The sequence below is a fragment of the Piliocolobus tephrosceles genome, chromosome 1, assembly GCF_002776525.5.
Source record: "Piliocolobus tephrosceles isolate RC106 chromosome 1, ASM277652v3, whole genome shotgun sequence".
Taxonomy (NCBI): domain Eukaryota; kingdom Metazoa; phylum Chordata; class Mammalia; order Primates; family Cercopithecidae; genus Piliocolobus; species Piliocolobus tephrosceles.
The window spans coordinates 113,346,449-113,353,019 of NC_045434.1; positions in this window are offsets into that span (position 1 = coordinate 113,346,449).

The following is a 6,571-nucleotide window of genomic DNA, read 5'->3' on the forward strand; positions in this document are numbered from 1 at the left end:
AGTGTTCAAACGCTGCCTCGTGAGAAAACGAGTATAACTCCCTGAGTGGAATGCATACATCAAAAAGTAGTTTCTCAGAAAGCTTCTATCCAGTTTTTATCTGAAAATATCTCCTCTTTCACCGTAGGCCTGAATGTGCTCCCGAATGTCCCTTTGTGGATCCGTGCATGACGGAGTTTCCAAACTGCACAATATAAGAAAAGTTTGAACTATGCGAGATGAATAGATATATCTAACATGAAGCAGTTTCACAGAAATCTTCTTTCCAGTTTTTTCTGACGATATTTCTTTTTTCACCATATTTGTCCCTATGCTCCCGAATGTCTCCTGGTAGCTTTTTCTGCAAAAGGGATTCCGGAATCCTCTAGGAGAATAAAGGTATATTTCTGTGTGGGAATGCACACGTAACAAAGCAGGTACTCAGAAAGCTTCTCTCCAGTTTCTATCTGAAGGCATTTCCTTTCTCACCGTAAGCCTCAAAGTGATGCTGTATATCCCTTCGCAGACTACACAAAAACAGTGTTATGATACTGCTCAACGAAAAGAGAAGCTTAACTGTGTGAGCGGAATTCACTTGACACAGAGCAGTTTCACAGAAAGCTTCCTTCTGGTTTCTCTCTGAGGATATTTCTTTTTCTGGATATTCTAAGGAGCATTTCCCAATGTCATTCTCAGATTCCACAGAAAGAGTTATTTCAAACTTCTCAATCCAAAGAATGATTTAACTATGGGATCAATACAAACATCACAAAAGAGTTGCTGAGAAAGCTTCTCTCCAATTTTCGATGGAAGACATTTCCTCACTCAGAGGCCTCTGGTTGCCACTTACCATCCCTTCGCAGAATCCTCTTAGACCAACTTTCAAACTGGGAAAAGTAGAGTAAATTTTAACCTGGTGAAAAGAATTGACATGTCAGAGAGCAGTTTCTTCTAGTGCTTCTTTCTCTTTTTTATTGGATGACATTTCACTTTTTGCCAAAGACTTCAGTGTCTTCTGATTATCACTCTTTTGGTTTTACAGGAACAGTGTTCAAACTGTGCCTTATGAGAAGAAAGATATAACTCACTGAGTGGAATGCACACATCAACAAGCAGTTTCCCAGAAAGCTTCTCTCCATTTTTTATCTGATTATAGTTCCTATTTCACCATAGGCCCGAATGTGATCCGAAATATCTCCTCACGGATCAATCCACAAGGGAGTTTCCAAGCTGCTTAATGTAAAGAAAGCTTTATCTATGTGAGATTATTACACATATCACAGAGTAGTTTCCCAGAAAGATTCTTTCCAGGTTTTGTCTGAGGCTATTTTGCTTTGCACCATCAGCATCAACATGCCCCCGAATATCACTTGGTACCTGTTTCTTCCAAAGGGTTTCCCCAGCAGTGTACGAGAAGAGAGGTATGACATTGTGAGTGGAATACACACGTCACAAAGCAGTTCCTCAGAAAGGTTCTCTCCAGTTTCGGTCTGAACATATTTCCTTTTTCACCGTTAGCCTCGAAGTGCTCCCAAATATCCCATCACATGCTATTCATACAAAGGGTTAGAAAACTGCTCAGTGAAAAGAGAGGCTTAACTGTGTGAGTGGAATTCACGTGACACAGAGCAGTTTCACAGAAAGCTTCCTTCTGGTTTCTCTCTGAAGTTACTTCTTTTTCAGGATATTCTAAAGATCGTTTCCAAATGTCCTTTCTCAGATTCCACAGAAACAGTGATTTCAAACTGCTCAATCCAAAGAATGACTAAACACTATGAGGTGAGTACAAACATCACAAAAGAGTTGCGCAGAAAGGTTCTCTCCAATTTTCGATGGAAGACATTTCCTTGCTCGACACAGGCCTCCAGCTGCCACTTACTATCCCTTCCCAGAACCCTCAAAGACCGACTTTCAACCTGGGAATTATAGAGTAAGCTTTAACCTCTTAAAAGAATGGACTTGTCAGAGAGCAGTTTCTTCGAGTGCTTCTTTCTCTTTTCTATTGGATGACATTTCATTTTTTGCCAAAGACTTCAGTGTGCTCTGATTATCACTCTTTTGGTTTTACAGGAACAATGTTCAAACTGTGCCTTATGAGAAGAAAGATATAACTCCCTGAGTGGAATGCACACGTCAACAAGCAGTTTCTCAGAAAGCTGCTCTCCAGTTTTTATCTGACTATATTTCCTATTTCACCATAGGCCCGAATGTGATCCCAAATATCCCTTCGCGGATCCATCCACGAGGGAGTTCCAAGCTGTGTAATGTAAAGAAAGCTTCATCTATGTGAGATGGATAAACATAGCAAAAAGCAGATTCACAGAATGCTTCTTTCCAGTTTTTAACTGAAGATATTTCCATTTTTACCATCGTCATGAATGTGCTCCCGATTGTCCCTTCGTGGACCCTTCCATTACAGGTTCTGAGCTGCGTAATGTAAAGAAAGCTTTATCTATGTGTGATGATTACACATATCACAGAGTTGTATCCGAGAAATCTTTTTCCAGTTTTTGTCTGAGGATATTTCCCTTTTCACCATCGGCATCAACATGCTCCCGAATATCACTTGGTACCTGTTTCTTCAAAAGTGTTTCCCCGACGCTGAATGAGAAGAAAGTTATAACACTGTGAGTGGAATATACATGTCACAAAGCAGTTCCTTGGAAAGCTTTTCTCCGGTTTCAGTCTGAACATATTTCCTTTTTCAACATCAGCCTCAAAGTGCTCCCGAATATCCAATCACACGCTAAACATACACAGGGTTAGAAAACTGCTCAATAAAAAGAGAGGCTTAACTGAGTGAGAAGAATTAAGATGTGAAAGAGCAGTTTCACAGAAAGCTTCCTTCTGGATTTTAAATGAGGATATATCTTTCTCCATGTTCTAAGGATTGTTCCCAAATGTCCTTCCTCAGAGTCCACAAAAACAGTGATTTCAAGCTGCTCAATCCAAAGTATGGTTTAACACTATGAGACGAATACACACATCACAAAGCCGTTGCTCAGAAAGTTTCTCTGCAGGTTTCATCTGAAGACATTTCCTTGCTTGCCAGAAACCTCCGGGCATCATTAAATATCCCTTCACAAATCCTTCAAAGACAGAGTTTTGAAACTGGGCAACATAGAGTAGGCATTAACTCTGTTAAGTGAATTCACATATCAGAGAGCAGATTCTTGGAACGCCTCTTGCTCGATTTTATTTCAGTATATTTCACAATTTGCCATAGTCCTCATTGCGCTCCAAAATATCACGTTTTCGGTTTCACAGGAATAGTGTTCAAACACTGCCTTGTGAGAAAAGAGATATAGCTCCCTGAGTGGAATGCACACATCACAAAGTAGTTTCTCAAAACCTTCTATTCAGTTTTTATCTGAAGATATTTCCTCTTTCACCATAGGTCTGACTGTGATCCTGAATGTCCCTTCGCAGATCCATGCATGATGGAGTTTCCAATCTGCGTAATATAAGAAAAGTTTTAACTATGCGAGATGAATAAACGTATCTAAAACAAAGCAGTATCACAGAAATCTTCTTTCCAGTTTTTGTCTCAGGGTATTTCCTTTTTAACCAGTGCCATCCCTATACTCCCGAAGTTCTCTTGGTGGCTTTTTCTTCAAAAAGGTTTTCCAGAATCCCCTATGACAAGAAAGATATATTTCTGTGAGTGGAATGCACACGTCACAAAGCAGCTCCACAGAAATCTTCTCTTCAGTTTCTATCTGAAGATGTTTCCTTTCTCACCATAAGCCTCAAAGCACTCCTGAATATCCCTTCACAGACTAAACAAAAAGAGTGTTATGATACTACTCAATGAAAAGAGAAGCTTTACTGTGTCAGCAGAATTCACATGGCACAGAGCAGTTTCACACAAAGCTTCCTTCTGGTTTCTCTCTGAGGTTATTTCTTTTCAGGATATTTTAAAGAGCGTTTCCAAATGTCCTTTCTCAGATTCCACAGAAACAGTGATTTCAAGCTGCTCAATACAAGGAATGATTTAACTCTATGAGATTAATACAAACATCACAAAAGAGTTTCTCAGAAAGCTTCTCTAATTTTCGATGGAAGACATTGCCTTGCTCAACAAAGGCCTCCGGTTGCCACTTACTATCCCTTCGCAGAACCCTCCAAGACCGACTTTCAAACTGGGAAATGTAGAGTAAGATTTAAACCTGTGAAAAGATATGGACATGTCAGAGAGTAGTTTCTTCGAGTGCTTCTTTCTGTTTTTTATTGGACGACATTTCACTTTTTGCTGTGGTCTCCAATGTGATCTGAATATCACTCTTTTGGTTTTACAAGAATGGTGTTCAAGCTGTGCCTTAATAGAAAAGTTATAACTCCCTCAGTGGAATGCACACGTCACCAATCAGTTTCTCAGAAAGCTTCCCTCCAGTTTCTATCTGACTACATTTCCTATTTCACCATAGACCCAAATGTGATCCCAAATATCCCTTCGTGGTTCCATACATGAGGGAGTTTCCAAGCTGCGTGATGTAAAGAAAGCTTCATCTATGTGAGATGAAGGAACATAATGAAAAGCAGTTTCACAGAGAGATTCTGTCCAGTTTTTATCTGAAGATATTTCCTTTTTCACCATAGTCCTGAATGTGCTCCTGAAGGTTCCTTCCTCGATCCGTCCATGACAGTTTCTAAGCTGAGTAATGTAAAGAAAGATTTATATATATGAGATGATTACACATATCACTGAGTAGTTTAGTAGAAAGTGTCTTTCCAGGTTTTGCCTGAGGCTATTTCCCTTTCACCATTGGCATCAACATGCTCTCGAATATTACTTGGTACCTGTTTCTCCAAAAGGGTTTCCCGACGCTGTATGAGAAGAGAGGTATAACACTGTGAGTGGAATGCACACGTCACAAAGCAGTTCCTCGAAAAGCTTCTGAACATATTTCAGTCTGAACATATTTCCTTTATCACCGTAAGCCTCAAGGTGCTCCCGAATATCCCATCACATTCTAAACACACACAGGGTTAGAAAATTGCTCAATGAAAAGTGAGGCTTAACTGAGCGAGAGGAATTAAGATGACACAGTGCAGTTTCACAAAAAGTTTTCTGCTGGTTTTTTCCTGAGGATATTTCTTTCTCCGTATTCTAGGGATTGTTCCCAAATGTTCTTCCTCAGATTCCACAAAAACAGAGATTTCAAGCTGCTCAATCAAAAGAATGGTTTAACTCTGTGAGAGGAATACACACATCTCAAAGTAGTTGCTCAGAAAGTTTCTCTGCAAGTTTCATCGGAAGACATTTCCTTGCTCAACAAAAGCCTCTGGACCTCACTGAATATCCCTTCACAGATTCTTTAAAGACAGAGTTTCGAAACTGGGCAACATAGACTAAGCATTAACTCTGTGAAGTGAATGCACATATCAGAGAGCAGATTCCTGGAACACTTCTTCCTCAATTTTATTTCAGTATATATCACTATTCGCCCTAGTCCTCATTGTGCTCCGAAATATTACTTTTTCGGTTTCACAGGAACAGTGTTCAAACGCTACCTTGTGAGAAAAGTGGTATAACTCCCTGAGTGGAATGCATACATCAAAATGGAGTTTCTCAGAAAGCTTCTATCCAGTTTTATCTGAATATATCTCCTCTTTCATCATTGGCCTCAATGTGCTCCCGAATGTCCCTTCGTGGATCCATGCATAACAGGGTTTCCAAACTGCATAATCGAAGAAAAGTTTTAACTATGCGAGATGTATAAATCTAACACAAAGCACTTTCACAGAAATCTTCCTTCCAGTTTTTGTCTGAGGATATTTCCTTTTTCACCATTGCCCTCCCTATACTCCCAAGTGTCTCTTGGTAGCTCTTTCACCAAAAGGGATTCCGGAATCCACTAGGAGAAGAAACACATATTTCTGTGAGGGGAATGCACACGTCACAAAGCAGCTCCTCAGAAAGTTTTTCTCCAGTTTCTATCTGAAGAAATTTTTTTTAACCTCAATGAACGTATATTTTAAAAGTCTTAACAAAATATTAGCAAACAAATTCAACAACATATTAAAACGATTGCATGCCATGACCACATGGGATTTATTTTTATTTATTTATTTTTATTATACTTTAAATTCTAGGGTACATGTGCATAACGTGCAGGTTTGTTACATATGTATACTTGTGCCATGTTGGTGTGCTGCACCCATCAACTCGTCAGCACCCATCAATTCATCATTTATATCAGGTATAACTCCCCATTGCAATCCCTCCCCCCTCGCTTCTCCCAATGATAGGCCCCAGTGTGTGATGTTCCCCTTCCCGAGTCCAAGTGAACTCATTGTTCAGTTCCCACCTATGAGTGAGAACATGCGGTGTTTGGTTTTCTCTTCTTGTGATAATTTGCTAAGAATGATGGCTTCCAGCTACATCCATGTCCCTACAAAGGATGCAAACTCATCCTTTTTATGGCTGCATAGTATTCCATGGTGTATATGTGCCACATTTTCTTAATCCAGTCTGTCACTGATGGACATTTGGGTTGATTCCAAGTCTTTGCTATTGTGAATACTGCCACAATAAACATACATGTGCATGTGTCTTTGTAGTAGCATAATTTATAATCCTTTGGGTATA